Source organism: Etheostoma cragini, chromosome 6, assembly GCF_013103735.1.
Source record: "Etheostoma cragini isolate CJK2018 chromosome 6, CSU_Ecrag_1.0, whole genome shotgun sequence".
Taxonomy (NCBI): domain Eukaryota; kingdom Metazoa; phylum Chordata; class Actinopteri; order Perciformes; family Percidae; genus Etheostoma; species Etheostoma cragini.
The window spans coordinates 16097520-16116237 of NC_048412.1; the positions used below are offsets into that span (position 1 = coordinate 16097520).

General features: G+C 39.2%; 1 long non-coding RNA gene across 2 annotated transcripts in view; it reads left to right on the forward strand.

The window, feature by feature from the left end:
• LOC117945796 overlaps positions 1-18718 on the forward strand; it is a 37647-nt gene that overhangs the window by 3267 nt on the left and 15662 nt on the right. The window contains exon 4 of one of the 2 annotated variants that reach the window (XR_004656899.1): positions 16614-16706. The exons of the other annotated variant lie outside the window; for it this stretch is intronic. This is a non-coding gene — a long non-coding RNA (uncharacterized LOC117945796). Of the gene's footprint in view, positions 1-16613; positions 16707-18718 lie in introns of those variants that run through there. 2 annotated transcript variants of the gene reach the window in all.

Consider the following 18718-nt stretch of genomic DNA (forward strand, 5'->3'; position numbering starts at 1 on the left):
CGTGCTGGCACTTGCTTAAGGCTAGGTTAGAGAGGAAGAAAGAAAAGACTGTGTGATTGAAAACATAAGACATAAGGCAATAGATGGGAGAGACAGAAGATAAATATAGAGACGAAGGAACAAGAGAGAAAGAGCAAGATGAGGGGTTAGAAAGAGAGAGAGAGAGATTGCACTATCTACTGAATATCTCAGTCTCTCTCCCTCCATCTGGAGAGGCAGAGGTAGCGAGAGATAGTGTTTGCCCTTGCAGCTTGTAATGAAGCTGTGGAAGGATAGATGACTCACGTTAACACAAGCAGAAGAGAAATACACACCAACATCACTCAGCTGACCTGAGTGTGTTGGTGTGTGGGTGCGTCTGTGTGACAGCCTATGTGTATATGTGTGTTTGTGATGTTGATGTTAGGAGTGTGACAATAGAGACTGATGCTGATTATATAGGAGACTGGATGGAGTGATAAAGGTGTCACTGGACCGACAGTGATAGAGAGGTGTGTTGGTGCATGCACCCTGTTCATGTGCATATGTGAGCACAGGAATCTATATGCAAATATAATGCGTGAGAGAGTGCACTTGTATGTGTTTTCAGCCTCACATTAGTAAGTGAAGTACCTATCTGTTAATGCACCTGTGAGTGTCTATATGCGTATGAGAATGGGAGAGTGCACCATGGAGAGACAGATAGAGGCGTCATCATGCTGTTAGAGGGCTTGGTGCCACGTCAGCACTTCTGCAGTTCAGCCAAGGACTCCTGCACACGCTGTCCATCCATCTCCACGTGTCTGAGCGAGGGAAAGGGTGGGAGGGAGAGAGAAAGTGATGGCCTTCCTGCTAGATGGCTGGAACTGGGAAGAGAGTGGGGAAATAGTTGCTGAAGGGATTAATTAATACCAAACATCCTCTTGGAATAGATCTGCTGCATTTAGCTGCATGTATCAAACTGAAAACACCACCAAGCTCCTAGCAGAGCTATCCCATCCAGATCATGGTCCATTTTAGTGTTCTGGCCCACGCAGAATGCTGGATTACTGGACTCTTAGCATATCTATCCCTGCGGGAAAATAACTACAGGTCCTTTACTTCTCTTAGCTTTCTAATAGTGGCATAACCTTCCGAAAATAGTGAGAATCACAGAGTAACTTTCTATGTTCTTGTATATCTGAAATCATATGCTTTAAAGATCCCTGCAGGTTCCCTTTCTTGCTGAATCACACTGCACTCCTTCTATTATGGTTAAAAAAGAGATTATTTCTCCTGAGCTTATGATCCTGCACTTATTTTTATACATGATTATTGTAGGGACATGAGAATGATGTTACATCTACGAGAGTGCTGTGGCTCTGACTCTGGGGAGTTTTAGTTGGAGTATTGGTAATTCAATAGATCTCAGTCTTGATTAATAGTGCCTTGTAGTGTTTAAGTGTAATTCCCTTTTTATCCCAGAAATCATCTGAGGTTTTTTGGTTTACTGTTGAAAATATGTTATTAATCACATATCTGATTTTACCAGTATATAAATGATTGAAAATGCTGCATTTGCCTCTTTTTAAGAGGTATGGTATTTTTTATTTAATGTTGTTGGGCCTGAGCAGCGGATTTGTGTTTTGTCCATACAGATTATTCAGTGCAACTTCATCATTTGCATCACACCCTCACAGCCAGGCAATAAACCCTCTGCTCTCTAGTCAGCTTCAGCAGTTAGGTGTTTATTGAACCTGTAACAGCACTTTAGGAGAACAACTCTCAAGTCAAGCAAAAGGTTTGCCTGTCATCAAGGTCATAATTTGTCTCTATGAATTGTATTAAAATAAACACCTCCATATTTTATGTGATGTTAAACATCGCTGTCATTCATGGTACAATGTGATTTTAAAGGTGCTCTAAGTAATGTTTGGTGACGGCCCTTCTTGTTGATGTTCGAAGTATTTTCGAACAAAACAAGACTTGCTTTCCTCATCCTGTCCACTCTCCCTCCCTTCCGTGCTTCTGCGCACTAACCCCAGAATCCCCACCCCTAAATCCTTCTTGGTGGTTATTGGCTGGAACGCTGGAAGGCTGTTATGTTTGGTGGTGCAGGTTAGCACAATTTGTTTTTGTTGGCGTTTGTAGATCCTAGGCTGTCTACAGAGACCATGATTTTTACAGTGTGTTCAGGAGGCAGGCAGCTAGCGGATAGTGAGGAGATGTTGGCTGTAAAAAAAAAAAAAACAGTGACATTGCTTAGAGCACCTTTTAATACCCGTGTCTCATTGGCTGTAAACACATGCTTCATTCTGACAAAGTTGTCAGTTTGAGTATGAATCACAACCCGTCAGATGTCATGTTTGCGCTAAACTCCTCACTCTTCACCTCCTGTCATTATGTGTTGTTTTTTCATTAAACTCAAAGATAATTATATCACGTTGAAGGTTACAATCAGAGCAGTTTAACACTGTTGTGATATTTATCGGACACATGCAAGCAGCAGGCACCTCAAATAGTGTGGCTTGCCTCAGAATATTTAAGGGCACAAGTGGGAGTTAGACAGAGAGCTGAGAGAGACAAGACAGTGTTTTTTCATACGCATGCAGTGTGTGTGTGTGTGTGTGTGTGTGTGTGTGTGTGCGTGCGCGCGTGCGCTTGTGCAGAAGACCATGTTTAACAGTTGGCCCGGGGAAATGTCATTTGCCACTCGCTATATGAGCGTGATGTAAAATGAAACGTATGGGGACATAATGGAGACGCAGTGTTTTTTGTACTGTGAAATAGGTTGAGTTTGGAGAATGTCATCCTTCAAATCTGCATGCATTTGAAGGCTTAGTGAGGATGTGTTTTGGAGTAAAAAGTCAAGAACAAAGGGAGGAATTGAGAATAGGTTCCTGGCTTTAAAATATTCGCTGCTTTTAACTATTAACCTCTAATATATACTTCAACGTGGAAAAAAAAGCATATATAAAATTGTAAAGCACTTTGTAAAAAAAGAAATATTGGTTGCTAATATCTCCTCAGGTAACATTTGTCCAACTTATTACTATATTCCTCTCTCACACACACACACACACACACACACACACACACACACACACACACACACACACACACACACAACCCGGGAATATTGTCCTATGCTGATCGTTGGAGATGATCGCTTTTGCACTTGTTACTTCATACTAAAGAAAGTTAGAAATGTTTTAGTTTTTCCACAATGTGACAAGTGTGTGGAAATTCACAATGTAAAGATATGCTTGTGAGGTTTCCTGAAGTTTTAGAAAGATTGGGGAGAATACCAACTTAAGTCAATGTAACCATGTGCATATTTAGCTCAAATCTAACAACTGAACTTCAGCCTAATAATAAATGTAGTGACATTTAAACAAATAAAACCTAAATATAAACAGTGTTCATTGTGATTATAGGGTAACTATGAATGTATATACCCTTTAGAGTTCATTTCAGACTTTGAAGCAGTTCTGAACAATTGCCGCAGAGTGAGAAATCAACTCTTTGAGAGAACAAACAACACTCCAATCAACTTGTCAACTCCATTTAATTGTCACTGAAAAATCAAGCTCAAGATTCAGCACAACATGCTAATTTGTTAGTTTGTGACACCTGTTATCTAAACTCAGATTATTATATTTCCTAAAAGCAGTTTCCTCCTCAATTAAAAACAAATAGCTCACAATTTGAGGCAGCAACGCTTTCACTTCAACCTTTTTAGAGGTACACACAATCTGTCCCCCTTTATCTGCAACACACTCCGGTCTCTGACTTTAAAATAGGATACTATTACAACTGTTTGTTTTTTTACCTTAAAGGGTGCTCAAGGGTAAACTGTTGGAAATGGGAAAGGTGGGGAAAGATGGAGATTTGAAGTGTTATGAGAAGAAAGGCGAGGTGTCCTTTAGTCACAGGGTTATGAAGCATTTTATCACAGCTTTTCTCTGACTCTGCAGCTGCCTTGACATTATCAACCTCACACTTTGTAGAAGCAAAACGACGAAAAAATGCAACACTGCAGTCCTCAAACAAATGTCTCCAACATTTGCACATTCCAAGCATTTTGTAGCCAAATGTCTTTATATGCAAATCAGGGATCAATTCTGTTAATGATGAAAGAAAACGCACAAATGCAATCTGGTGTTGTTTACATCGTGTTTTAGCTTTTAACAGCATCATAAAAGAATTCTCTATCTGCACTATGAGCTGAAATGGAGGAATACACTGAAGTGCTGAGATTTCAGCATACAAATATGTTGTATTTTCTGCTCATTATCTCACAGACACACACACACACACACACACACACATACACACACACTGCTGTGCAGACAAACAATGAATGAACATCATACAGTACAGTATGTATATGCGCTGACACAAGTGTTACTATTTAGCCTGACACAGTTAAAAAGTGTGTGTCTTGTCCTTAAAGGACTTCAAAGCATTTTGCTCTAACAATTCTGATGTAATTCACCTCAATTCAATGATTTCTCTACGCTCAGCTCTTTTGTAATTACATTCTTTTTTCACTGCAGACTCAAATTAATTATATAAACTAGATCTTCAGTTGTTGTCTACCCTCTTGCTGGGTGCTAATAAATCACATTGCCATCCAGTGATGCATTCATGAAGTTGGCTATATTGTGACTATCCTATATTGTCCATACAGTGAGATAATGGTCATGTGGTTGATATATACTGTCGGTAAACAGCTTTATCCTTCAGTATGAGTCACTAATGTTGGCACACTTTAAGTAGTTGTGATGTCAGTGCTTATACAGTACAAGTGTGGACATGTGGACATTGAGTGTGTTACCGTAGATGTGTCTCATTTGTCCCTTGTAGTTGCGTATGAAACCCCTGTGAAATTTGGTAGGGCTGCAGTGTGGCTGTTGGGATAGCTACACCAGCCACTTGGTCACTACTTTGGTCCAAATGGACTACATTCAAGTGGTTTTGAATGACATATGAGAATAAGGTATGTCATTAATGTCCCTCCATAAATTTCAATAATCATGATGAGCCCCTGACTTTTCATCTGGAACCATCATCATTCCTTGGTTTATAACCAAATACCTGCAAAATGTAAGACATCAACCTCAGCTGTACCTTGTGTTTAGCATGTTAGCGAAGTCTAAGCAAAGATAATGAGCATGGTAAACATACCTGCTACACATCAGTATTGTCAGGATGAGTCTGTTAGCATGCTGTCATGCTCAAAGCACTGCTGTGCTAAAAGTACATCCTCAAAGAGCTAGTATGGTTGTAGACTCTTTGTCTTGTTGCCTGAATAATGACCTAAATGACTAATCGATTTAATTGGCTTATGACTAATCGATTAATTGGCTTTTGGTTTCAACTTTACTTTTGAGTCAACGATAATTCTCGGTATAGATATTCACTGATAATAGCCATGTTTTCCAGACAAGCTGGAATTTATCATTCAAAAAAGTCCATCACTGTTACTTGTTTCACAATTATGACTAGTATTTTAAAATACTGTTACACCAAATGTAAAGTATATACTTTAAAATGTTTTTTATTTACGATTAACTGATTCATATTCTACAAATTCACGTCATTGTAAATGTATGTCCGGCATCTTTATTAGGCTTCTGGCCGTACATTACTAAGTGGTAAGATGCAGAAATGGTAGGGTAAACGTAAACAGTTGGAAATATAAACTTCACAAGCAATAGTAAATACATCCTATTACATATACTGTTAATTTTCTACACTATCAACAACATATAATGTATTTCCATACTTATCCATGTCAGCAACAACCAATACATCCAGTTTAAGCATGTGTTGATGCTGCTGTTTGTGTTAATGAAGGCATATGATGGTGTTTATTTGGAGCTGCTTAATTAGCAGCAACAGTAATGAAGCCACATGGGACACAGTGTCGGTATCTGGACGGCCAGGATAGGAAGATTATTTAGACTGGATTTGTCCAAGAAGCCATTTTTGTTTTAGCTACTACACAAGCACAGACACAATTCACACAATACAGGAAAACACACATACACATGCAAGCTTTCTTCTCTTGATCTGCTGCCAGAAGAGGTGTTTGCATGAAAAAGTGTGTGCGTGTATGCGTGTGTGCGTGTGTGTGTGTGTGTGTGTGTGTGTGCGTGCATGTGTTTGTGTGTGTGCGTGTGTGTGTGTGCGTGTTCTACCAAGGGCATAGCAGGGATTATTTGTTGTATCTTTATGAAGGGTTAGTTAAATGGAGTGATGTTATTGTTAACTGCTTCAAATCTGCGGGAATTTAATTTCTTCCTAACTTTCATTCACTTAAGTGTCCCATTTAATATGAACCAGCTGGGATTTACATAACTCTTGTAACAGTAAAATATAAACTGATAAATTCTGAGGACATATAGAAATTTGCTGGTAACAACAAAAAACTTTGTTTCAGCATTAAACACTCTATAAGACCTCAATCATTTAAATTGGTCCTGGGAGATGCAGGAAGTTAATTCATAAACAGCAGCATCACACTTCTCGCCCATGTGGGTGTTCAGAATAATGAGGATTGTTAAATTAAAACGGATCCACTTATTCATTACAGAAAGAGCTTCTTCCCAAAATTTGGTATGAACAACGACAAACTTTGTGTGCGACTACCTGTATGTGTGTCTTTGCACGTGTGTGTTGCTCCAGGGAAATGCCAGTTTCAGCGTTTTAACTGTCGCAGGCTGACTGTGAAGGAGCAGAAACTGCAATGAGACTGACAACACACACTTTCTTCCTCTCTCTCTTACAATGTTGTGAGGTCTTTTTTCTTGATATGGAATTCGAAGCAGTGCTGTAATCTATCTGTCTGTCCTAGAACTATTGCAACATTGTATTTTAGCTGAATTGAAAATAATAGCTTGAATAAAAAGGTGTTTAAGTTTTATTCGAAGTCGGCAGGTGAACAAAGTCTTCAGGAGACTCTTGAGAGCAGCATCCCGATATCATACATCTCTGTCTGCATAGGAACCACGATTCTGTGCCAAGGGTTATGAGGACAATATCTTAAAATGATTTACAGCCCTCTACAGAGCTGCTGTAAAAATCCATGAATCATCAAGGTTTGATTTTATTAGCGATGAGCTGCGAGAGAAAAGTTCACATCATCACCTTAGGGGGGAGGTATTGAGCTCTGCATTGTTTCTTCTCTCTGTGTGTGTCTCTCCAACCTGAGGAAACTGCGCTACAAGGTTAACATCTGTAGGAGTCAGGAAGAGAGGGATGCAAGGGGTGGAAAAACAACATGAGGAGAATAAGGATGGAATGAGGGAGAATTTGAGAAAGTAAGAGAGAGAAAAAGGGAAGAGAGAGCAGAGAAAGAAAGGGAAGGGCATTAAATTGAGTTTTATGACGATTAGGGAAGGCATTAAATGGAAACAGAAAATAACATTTAATTAAATATAGTGGCAGTAAATTGTGGAAAAGCAAAATAGCTTGAATAGAGGGAAGGAGGACAGGAAGAGTTATCAGAGAGAAATGGAAAAAGAGAGAGCTGCTGAAACGAGATCAATACTTTACTGTTGGGTGCTGAAATGGTGGTGGCAACTGTCTCCCTGAATTTCCTCCTTAGCTAGACACACACACACACACACACACACACACACACACACACACACACACACACACACACACACACACAGAGCAGGAGGGTGTTTAAAGCTGTCGAGGTGACAGAATTATTCGACGCCTGCTGAATAAATGTAACAGGTCTCACCTGTTTCACCTTCAGTCAATCTGAATCAAACATCATCTGTGTAACATATTTAGAGGCAGAAGAGCTTTACATACAAATAAAAGTAATTTGGCAAAAAAAATAATTGTACCGTAAAGAACAAGTCACATGATGACTGAACCATCTCCATGACAAATGAACAAATTCTATCCACGAATGTTGGCCATAAGATGTATCTGGAAGCACACCTCTAACTTCTATTCTTACCTTTACAGGAATGTCTATGATTGGGAATTCATTCCTCATCCTAATCACGTGTCTCCTCTATCGCTCTCTCTACCATGGAGTGTGCTTGTGGTGACGCCCTGGGCAAAAGTATGTTTGGGAAATACTTTAAAATGAACCTTTCCCTACATAATATCCCCATATATCAATATATAAAGAGAATTGGTCCCGTTTTAAACTTACAATACAGTTTGTATTGGAAACAATGTAATGCATTAAGTGCTGGCAGGTTGTCAGGTGGTCACAAAGAGTTTTTATAAATTTGATAAAAACATAATGGCTGATAAAAAGATATTCCATTTCCCAAACTATAACACCACTTACAAACTTTAATAACTGATGCTTTTTTGTCCTGCAGTCCTTGAAATTGGCAATTAAGATGACATAATTGCATCGTTCCTTCTAAAATCTAAATGAAAAAGCTAGTTTCTGAAATAATGTACCACAGATAACGTTTTCTTGAAATTCACAGAGACAAACATGCTGATGAATACAGACCCACAGAGCACATCACCTCATCCACACCTGCTGTCAATGTGAAGACGGTCTAACCCTATTAGTCAGTCTGTCCAGTCAGTTCATTGCATCACATACTGTAGCTATGGTTGTATTTATTGATCTAACGCCAGTTTAGAGCTATCAGAACACACTGCAGCCTCTCAGTCCTCAGTGTGCTTCAGTCTCTCTCTTTCGTTTGTGCTTCAAAAAAAGGACTTGAAAGAGAAACGCCAACCCCTTCTCAGAGTTCATGAGCTGGAAAGATGAAGGTCAAAAGCACATACCACCCTCACTGGGCTAGTGTGCGAAAAAATGCCCACCTGGGGAGAGAGCAGTTTGGCAAGTGTGTCACAGACAATATATTACATAACGGTGCGGTCTGACACAAAGTCTACAGTCATTCCTCTAAGTCAGTGGCGTACGAGGTCATTGTGCCTCATCCTCTGCAAAAAAATGTTCTAAAGCTTCTTCACAGGGTTGCCAGGTGCCAAAAAAAAAAATTCAAACAAAGATGAAACGGTTTTGATACTTAAACCAAACGCTGTTTCATCTGTGAAACACTTTCGCAAAGAGTTTAGGTTTAGTTTAGGTTGTTGAGTGGTGACAGTGGTTGTTAGAGGAGATCTCAGCAGAGAGATGTGATAGGATGATTTATGGCAGATCCAGGCTCAGTCTTTGGGAATACATTACTGGTGTGATCAACATGCAATGAATAATCAGGAGTACATAATCTATGTACCATTTCAGGATGATGGGGAAAAATGTAAGTGTGTAAAAGGATGAAGGTATGGCATTTCAAAAATACAGTACATGTTGGGGGTCAGAGAATTATTGATTTGACATTGTTCACTTTAGCTCTTACTAGTAAATGTGTCAGATTTAGTCCTGCACATCCACACAGGTGTTTTTAGTTGTCATGGCTGAGTAGACCTCCGCTCAGTTTGAAGCTTAGAGGACGTGTGCGGGGAATTACACAAGGTCACCAGACTCCATGTACCAATACGAATAGTAAAGGTGTAATTTGTCCCACTTCAGCAAGTAATAAAAAGCTAACAGAGAGAGTGAGGGAGATTACAATCGAGCACCGTCTGGATACGCCCGCACAGTCCCAAGGAGAGGTCTAATTAGGAAGTGAAAGCACCTGCGTGGGTTTGCAGGGTTTCCCATCACTAAACTACACTGTAATGATGGATATATTAAACATATCATGACATATTGTATTATTATCAAACACATATAGATAGCTTCAGGTTTGGATGCTCCTGTTCATAATCAAATCCAATTGCACTGGACACCATCAAATACAGTAAAAAGCATGATCCAGGTACTAAACCCAACCAAATCTATACACAAATGATAACATTTCCAGTCCAATTATACAGCCATTTGAACCTAATTTGTAATCCTCACCTACTGGTTTGATATGCCAATGATAGCATCTCTGTGGGACCCACACTTATGTGGCAGTGGTATGTTGTCACTGAAATCACAAGCTGTTCTTACGGTAAGTTCTGTTATACAACGTGATACACCCTACAGATAAAGACACATAGGAAAACGCCGGATTGCAAGAAGGCGTTAAGGATTGCAAGTACTTGTACAGTATATAGAAAAGTTGTGGGAAATGAACCAAAGGGATTTTAGTATCACAGACACCTACACGATCGCTTGAAGTGTAGTTGTGATGGAAGTAGGGGAGTTTCTTGTCAAATTAGAAATGCATAGTCATCATCTGTAATTTCAGAGAAACTGATCCCCATTGTAGTTTAAATCTTTAGTTGTTCATTGCTTGTGTGAGGTGAGACTGTTCACCTTCACACTTGCTGTGATTTGATACGTGAAGCTTGTTGATAGCATGCAGGTGTACTCAGCGTTGCCTCCACTCAGAGATCTGTACTGTACCTCTGGGACAATTTGACTTGACTTGGATTGATGCATCATTAATGTTATGTCAAAATAGTTTTTGTGAAAAAGGCCTTTGTGAACTTAACAGTATTTTAACTCATTGCCTTTCTGTGGTCCTTCTTTTTTGAATGAGCAGTTTGTATTTACCTTTAACTCGTGGTCCTTTTTAAAGTACAAGTAAATCAAGTTTATTTTTATAATTTTAAATTCCATTTAATTTTATTCATAGTATCAATTCATAACAGGAGTTATCTCAAGACACTTTACAGATAGAGTGGGTCTAGACCACACTCTGTAATTCACAACGACCCATCAACTCTAGAGCAAGCATTTAGCGCGACAGTGACGAGGAAAAACTCCCTATAGGAAGAAACCTCGGACAGACCCATGTTCTTGGTAGGCGGTGTCAGACTGGGACGGTTGGGGGTGTAATGAATAGTGGCAATAGTCACATTAAAAGATAATGAAACAGTGACTAGAAATAGTAGTTTGTAGTAGTTCATGGCATAGCAAGACGGAGCAGGGCATCGCAGGACGTGTGGTAAGACCACGGCGACTACTGCAAACCATGAGTTTGGTGCCTCCCTAATCCAAAGACAATAGCACATTTAAACATGGCTCGCACTGACCATAGTGCTGTACATAACACAATGTAAAAAGGTGGGTTTTGAGTCTGGTTTTGAATATTGTAATTGAAGGGGCATTTCTGATGTCAGGTGGCAGATGGTTCCACAGTTGAGGGCCTAAGCGTACAACTGTTTTATATTAATAAACGTCCGTTTCATTCAAGCCATTGCCAAAGGCGTTGATCCAAAGGTAATTAGACTATCAGCTCCACACAACTCTCTTTGTATTTCTCAGCATATCTTTATTCAGAAACTGGTGTTGTCCGGCGACTTTTGCACCCAGAAAATTGAGTGAAGATAATTACCTCTTCTGAAGAGTCCGTCATATTTTTTAATTCTCTGTGTCCTCCGTGGCTACCAGCAGCTGCATGGAAGAAGAGTGGGGGTGGTGCGCGGTCACAGAAGGCTTGTATCATGTGGATGCCGGCAGTTTTGTTTTTATTACTTCGAATTCCTCACGAGGGAGACAGAAAGGATGCATAATAGCTTTAATGGCATCTTGGCTGCATTGAAGCATCTTTTCATTTTTGAGCTATTGCTAATTTTTGGATTTGAGTAATGATCTATACTTGACTATGTTGAAGTTACACATGAACATTAAATGTTGAAAATGTGGGCAGTGATAAGTTCTGAAACAAGTCAATCGTCTTGGTGTTAGGGAAGCCAGGTTAAAGGTAAACTACACAAAAGTCATAAGATACAGCATCATAGATGTTACGTAAAGTTAAGACCTTCAGAGATAACCTTGGCTGACGTATGGCCCTGTCTGTGTGCTCAGATCAAATGTGTTTTGCAGATTAGTTGAAACTAGTGAAGCAGACTTGTGAATGCCAAGGAAGTTGTTGCAGGAATCATAACAAAAGTGTGGGAGTGCAGAAATTTAGGAAACATTTTATGTTCAAGAAGGTGGTAAGTGGAGGTGGGACAGGACACTTACATTTTAAATGTGAGTCTTTAGCACTAAATCAGTAAATTATGTGTTAGAGACTTGTTTTTTTACTTAAACAACTGTGCTCACAAACCTTTGACTGGCACACTGATTGCATCTTAACTTTTCTTTGCTCACTCAATAATATTGGTATAATACACTTTTGTATTATCTGTCACTCTGATTTATGAAGAAATGAGCAGACAATAACTACCTGTATCCTGTCTCTGTATTCCTCCTGGTTTCACAAGGCATGTTTTAAAAATGAAATAGCACAGCCCACCTACAGAACCATATTTAACTTTTTGATGAAAGAACGACGGCTTCCCTGGAGGAAATGTGGTTAGGTGCATGTGCATGTGCGTGTGTGCTGATTTGTCTCTTGATAGTGACTCGTTGATGAGAACATCAAGAGGCCTTTCTGAGTCATGGCTGTGTATGTGTGTGTGTGTGTGCGTGCGTGCGTGCGTGTGTGTGTGCGTGCGTGCATGTGTGTTTGTTTTGGTCTGTCTGTCTCTGTGCCTGTCAGTCTCGTCTAAGCGGATGATGCATTATACAAATTCCACAAGCTTTTAAATGAATCGGTCCAGCTTGTTATATACAGTAGAAAGAGACACTTTGTAAGTGATAATGTAGCAAGCATGTTATATTCTTTGACATTCTTATATTAATCATTCTGGATGAGACAGTTACTTAGATTAATTTCACCAAATGGGATAAGTACGGGTATATTTAAAGCAGCAAAGAGTAAGCCAAAAATTACGTCACAGTAATTATTGTAGCATATTTGCAAATAATGGCCTCCTTAAAAATCTGACATGAACAGGGCAACATGGGCAGCCTATCAGAGTTCTCTTTTTGACCACCTGCTAAAAATAAGTCCAAACGTCACTGTCGTGGTTACACCCAACTACCAGTTGAAGCACCAGGGGAATGTGAGTTTGATCCTAAGAAGTAGCCTAAGTAGTGTCACACCAACTTGCCAATGAGTAACAACGGTTTTGCTTATCTGTAGTACAGTATTACAGTAAGGATATGATAGTATAACACTTAATATGGTCAATTATAATAAATAAATAAAAATCAACAAGAGTGTCTGTAAAACTTAGAGCTTAGGATATAAAGGATTCTCCTGAAGTCACCACTTCAACATTTAAAAGCTCCTGTTACAACGGGGGAATTGCAAATCCCTTTGTTCAGTTCATTTCAGTTTCACAGTCACTGACTATGTCGTTTTTTCACTTTTTTTCTCTAAGCTAATCAGTTGCATCATTGTTCAAAAGCACTTGACTACATGAGTTCAGTTTGTTGTCCAAGCTGTCCCGTTCACTTCAGTAAAAAACTAGGAAGCACTGTACATGAGGTTAATGTCTCAGCAGCCTAATATTTACAAAGTTATAAAATGATGATTGTTACTATGACTTTCACTGTCTTTTAATAGGCTTTTAATGAGGATATAACATATGCCTAAACTGACAATGGTGCTCTTAGTCACCATTTAAAGATTTGTTAGGATTAGCTCGTACTAAACTCCTCTAGAAACCAAGTAGTGCTGGGGCAGTTCCCATGTTAGGTGAATGCAGCATAACATTACACTTGTCTATTGAAATGAAATTACGTTAGCAGTACATAGCGTTCATTTGTTATCAAAATCATACATGTAGAGGAATGTAATGGGATTTTCTTTTTTTTTCTTTTCTTTTTTTAACATTAATTGGTCACAGCTTTGTGAACAATGTGTCAAGGATACAGATAAGGATAACTTTACACTTTAAGTTATTCTTAATAACACAATATAGATGCATGGCTAGTGGAAAAGCTTTGTAGGTTTTGTACTACAACTCCTGGACTCTTTGGCTTGTGAAATATTAAACGTTTTTCACCGGTCACTTCTCATCTAGTCTAAAGGACGCGGACCAAAATTATAAACACTTTTATTTTTGCCCTCGTATTTCATGAGTAAACTCAATCTGTGATTGTCCAGTGAGTATGCTGGCCATGCAAGAACTGGGATGTTTTCAGCTTCCAGGAATTGTGTACAGATCCTTGCAACATGGGGCCATGCATTATGATGCTGCAACATGAGGTGGTGGTTGTGGATGATTGGCACACAACAATCAGGATCTCGTCACGGTACCTCTGTGCATTAAAATGACCATAATTAGAATCAGAATCAACTTTATATGCCAGGTATGAGGACACATACGAGGAATTTTGCTTTGGATTATACATTGCTCCCAATGTGCTTACTTATACAAAACAAACAACAAAAACAAACAATATGTACACACGCTATAAACAAAAACAATATAGACAGGTTGAGGAAAAAGGGCAATGAAGAGTGCAAAGTGTAAACTATTTTTATGATAAATTATTATTTTAATTATGGAGCAAAGTGCAAAAGATGCTGGAATAAGTAAGAATGATGTTATTATACATAAGAATTACATTATAATATGAACAGCTCTGAAAATGAAATGCATCTAAAAGGCACCTGTGTTCATTGTCCATAACATCCGTCTGCCCTTACCATACCCCCACTGCCACCATGGGCTGCTCGATCCACAGCGTTGACATCAGCAAACCACTCACCCACACGACGCCGTACACGCTGTCTGCCATCTGCCCTGTGCAGTGTAAACCGGGATTCACCCGTGAAGAGAACACCTCTCCAAAGTGCCAGATGCCATTGGATGTGAGCATTTGTCCACTCAAGTCGGTCACGACAACGAACTGCAGTCGGGTCGAGACCCCGCTGAGGATGACGAGCATGCAGATGAGCTTCCCTGAGACGGTTTCTGAAAGTTTGTGCAGAAATTATTTGGTTATGCAAACCGATTGTTGCAGTAGCAGTCCGGGTGTCTGGTCTCAGACAATCTTGGAGGTGAAGATGCTGGATGTGGCGGTCCTAAGTGGGTGTGGTTACACATGGTCTGCGGTTGTGAAGCCAGTTGGATGTACTGCCAAATTCTCTTAAACGTCTGTGGAGACGGCTTATGGTAGAGAAATGAAAATTCAATTCACGGACAACAGCTCTGGTGGACATTCCTGCAGTCAGCATGCTAATTGCGCGCTAACCCTAACCCTCAAAACTTGGAACATCTGTGGCATTATGCTGTGTGATAAAACTGAACATTTTAGAGTGGCCGTTTATTGTGGCCAGCCTAAGGCACACCTGTGCAATAATCATGGTGTCTAATCAGCATCTTGATATGCCACACCTGTGATATGGATGGATTACCTCGGCAAAGACGAAGTGCTCTTTAACACAGATTTAGTCAGATCTGTGAACAATATCTTAGAGAAAGAAATATGTTGTGTGCGTAGAAAAAGTCTTAGATCTTTGAGTTCATCTCATAAAAAATGGGGGCAAAAACAAAAGTGTTGCGGTTATAATTTTGTTGTAGGATTTTTCACTTGGGTTCTGAGTTGAACAAGCTGTTGAGCCACCACATTAGTCAGAGGAAGTGTTTCTTCCTCTTCTACCCTCCGCATTTTTTTTATTTCACTCCTTTTATTCCTCTTTAAACATAAGAACCCTGGAGAAAGGCTTGCTTCTCACCCTAAGACACAACATTCTCCTCTTCAACCTTATCAAATAAAAAAAGGGAAAATAATGTACACCACCCGCAGTTATTTGCTGTTCTGTAATTCCATGCCGTTTATCAAAACAAGCCCCTTGCACCGCAAATTTCCATAAACCTGTAACAGCACTGCTTTATCATTTAATTGGTCCCAAGTGAGAGAGACACCTTAACATGCAAATAATACAGAAGCTCTGAATTAAAAGCAGAATACACAGTCAGAAAAGCTATTCAGTTCCCAAGTGGTTGTCTGACAACTGTGGTGCTCTTGCTTAAAGAGTTTTCAATTTTCTTCAGGTTAACAAAAAGACAGAAGTCCAGCATGTGTAGAGATAAGCACATTTCATTTTTAGTGTTTATGATTCAGAGGTTATTATTGATTTCACAGCAGCCTGGGACAATACTCGATTCTCCCACAAGGCATCAAAGAACAGACTCACCGGTCACAAAGACAGCAAGCAGTCAAAAAGCTATGTAACATAATGCCAAAATACCACATACTTCATTAAGTTTCTTAGCACACTGTGAGGAGAACAGGGGGAGAAGTATACACAAGTACTGTCTAACAACCTGAGTTCTAATTCAGGGCTGCATCTGACGATTGTTTTTATTGTTGATTTAATTTGTTGATTATTTTCTTGATTATTGCAATAGTTGTTCTATAACATCAACGTCAATGTCAGAAAATTGTGAACATTACGATCAGTGTTTCCCAATGCCCATGATGACTTCCTCAAATTTGGTCACAACTCAAAGATATTCAGTTTACTGCCATAGAGGAGTGAAGAAAATATTCACATTCAAGGAGCTGAAATTGGAATTTTGACTCAAACCCATGAATTGATTATCAAAATAGTTTGCGATTCATTTTATAGTTTTTAATTTAGTAAATAACGTCATTCTACTGAAGTTAAACACAATGCTCCTCCTACATGAACCCTGCTGGTCAGAGGAAGGCCTCAGATCAGGATCACCTTCTAGCGTGACATTGTTACATGTTTTCATTGCAATGTGTCTAAATGTCTACCCAACCTAACCCGTGACTCTCTATCCCTGAAAGTGACAGTGACTGGTAGGGTGGAGGTTGGATGACTTTGTTGTTTACTCTGCAGGGAGAAGTCCATTTATCACACGGAGAGGAGGAGGTGTGAGTGGGAGTAGTCTTATGATATGGGCTGCTGCACCACAGAGAACTGCTATATGTGTATATATTTTAGATATGTGTGCAAAAGATGTTGATAATAATTATAATAAGACTAACACAATGCCAAAAAATTCTACCCAATGAATATAAATAACAGACAAAACATGGTTTGATGAAGAGGTAAAATGTATACATTGCTCCACACATAGGGTTTGTAGGGTCACTCATCAGCTGTTGGAATGACAAATTTGGGTTGTCTTCTTTATACTACCGTAGAATGGAGCACTGGTATATTTGTATTCTTTATAAGGCCATATTGCGCAAACTGCCTCTTTATTTATGTTCTCTACTGACACCCAAAACTATTAATGGCAGCCGCCTTCGGTCACATGTACAGGTTATGTACGTCATTCCTCGACCCGTACTGTGTTCGGTTACAAAGTCACCTCAAACTAGATTATTTTATTAGCAGGGAAGATTTTAAAGACAGCATTAAGGACTTGCTGACCACTGAATGCACATGTCCTGTAGCCTAACTCTGATCATTGATTTTAATGATGTAATTTGCTGTTTAAGCCTGTTATTTGTTTTTATGTTGAAACTTTTTATTCTGCCAGAACTCCCTTATAAAAGAAACTCTGACTCTTAATGGCAATATTACGGCTTAAAATTAAAGTGAAATAACAACAAAATGAAACACTGGGCACTCTTTTTAGTTAAGACAGGTAAACAGAACATCTTAATCACATTTTTTTTTCAATGTTCATTAAAATATACACATTTTTTTTGTTGCTCAAAGTTAGGGCTCAGGTCAAATATGTCCTGGGGGCCTGCTTAATGTGTAAATTGGCCCAAAAAAAGTAAGTAATCAATGTCTGCGATTAATCCCACTAATCTGTGATACAGCTGTAGCCAGTGGCATTACTTTCCCGGGAGGAATTGTTTTGATTTGTGTCCTTTAAAAAAAAAAAATCCATGGATTTATTTACGGTTGCACTGAAAATATAATTGTTTTCTTTTGACTTTTTAGGCTGTCGCAGTGGTACACAGGTGGCTACTGCTTTCTAGTAATGGATAGCACTTGTAGGATTGTCTCACTATTGGCAACAAGTCAAGCTAGTAGAGAAACCTCTCCTGCATTTTTTGCAAGTTTTGTCACTTTCAGACAGCATTAAAAAGCTACTTGTAAAGAGACACTTTAAGCTTCAGAGGCATAATACATCATTGCAAAAAAGGGGAAAGCAATCACAAAATTACACACTTCTTTCAGCTGTTTTGCATTTTTCAGCTTAAGTAATGCACTGTTTATGACATTTCAACTGTATATTAATTTACATGTACCGTCGCTCTGACTGAGCGAACCACGATTTTACATAATGCGTTAAAAATGGGGTCTTATGGGATGGAATCATCTGACAACTCAAGGTTGGTATCATTTCAGAGTGGCTTGTACAGCATAAGGATTCAACATTGTGTGTATGGTCATATAGCACTAGAAGCTGTCACAGTAACACAACACTGACGTGTCAACTCACAAAGTTGGTTTGGCAAACTGTTTCAGTCTCTTTCAACTCCCTAGGGCAAATTTGTAGCTGTTTAGCTGTTAAATGCTCCAGCATGTTCACCAGCTAGATGCTAACCTTGTCTGTTGGCTGTTTGGTGCTAGGCAGTGAGCACACAGTGGGTTTATCATTGCTTTTTTGTTGCTGCTAAAAACAACTTCTTATTGTGGCTGGAAATGCAATTGATGAGAATTGTAAGAGTCCACCAAAACAGTAAAGTTGCACGGCGTAAAACCAAAAAAAAGACGCTAAAAAGGTATGTAGAGTTGTGGGCAGTTACAGAGTCGGGTTACAGTTATCTGTGAGTTTGTCACTGTAATGTGACAGCATCTTCTGTCCCATCACATGTAGTCTCGGGGTCCCCTGTTTAAAAATAAAAATGAGTGCATGTAGCTTTACATCTTAGATTTCCTTACCTTCAACAACTGACTCTGTCGTGACGCGTATGTTAGACGCACAGCTCTTTATTATTTAGCAGTTGGCACCAATATATCAGAGCTTTTAATTACAT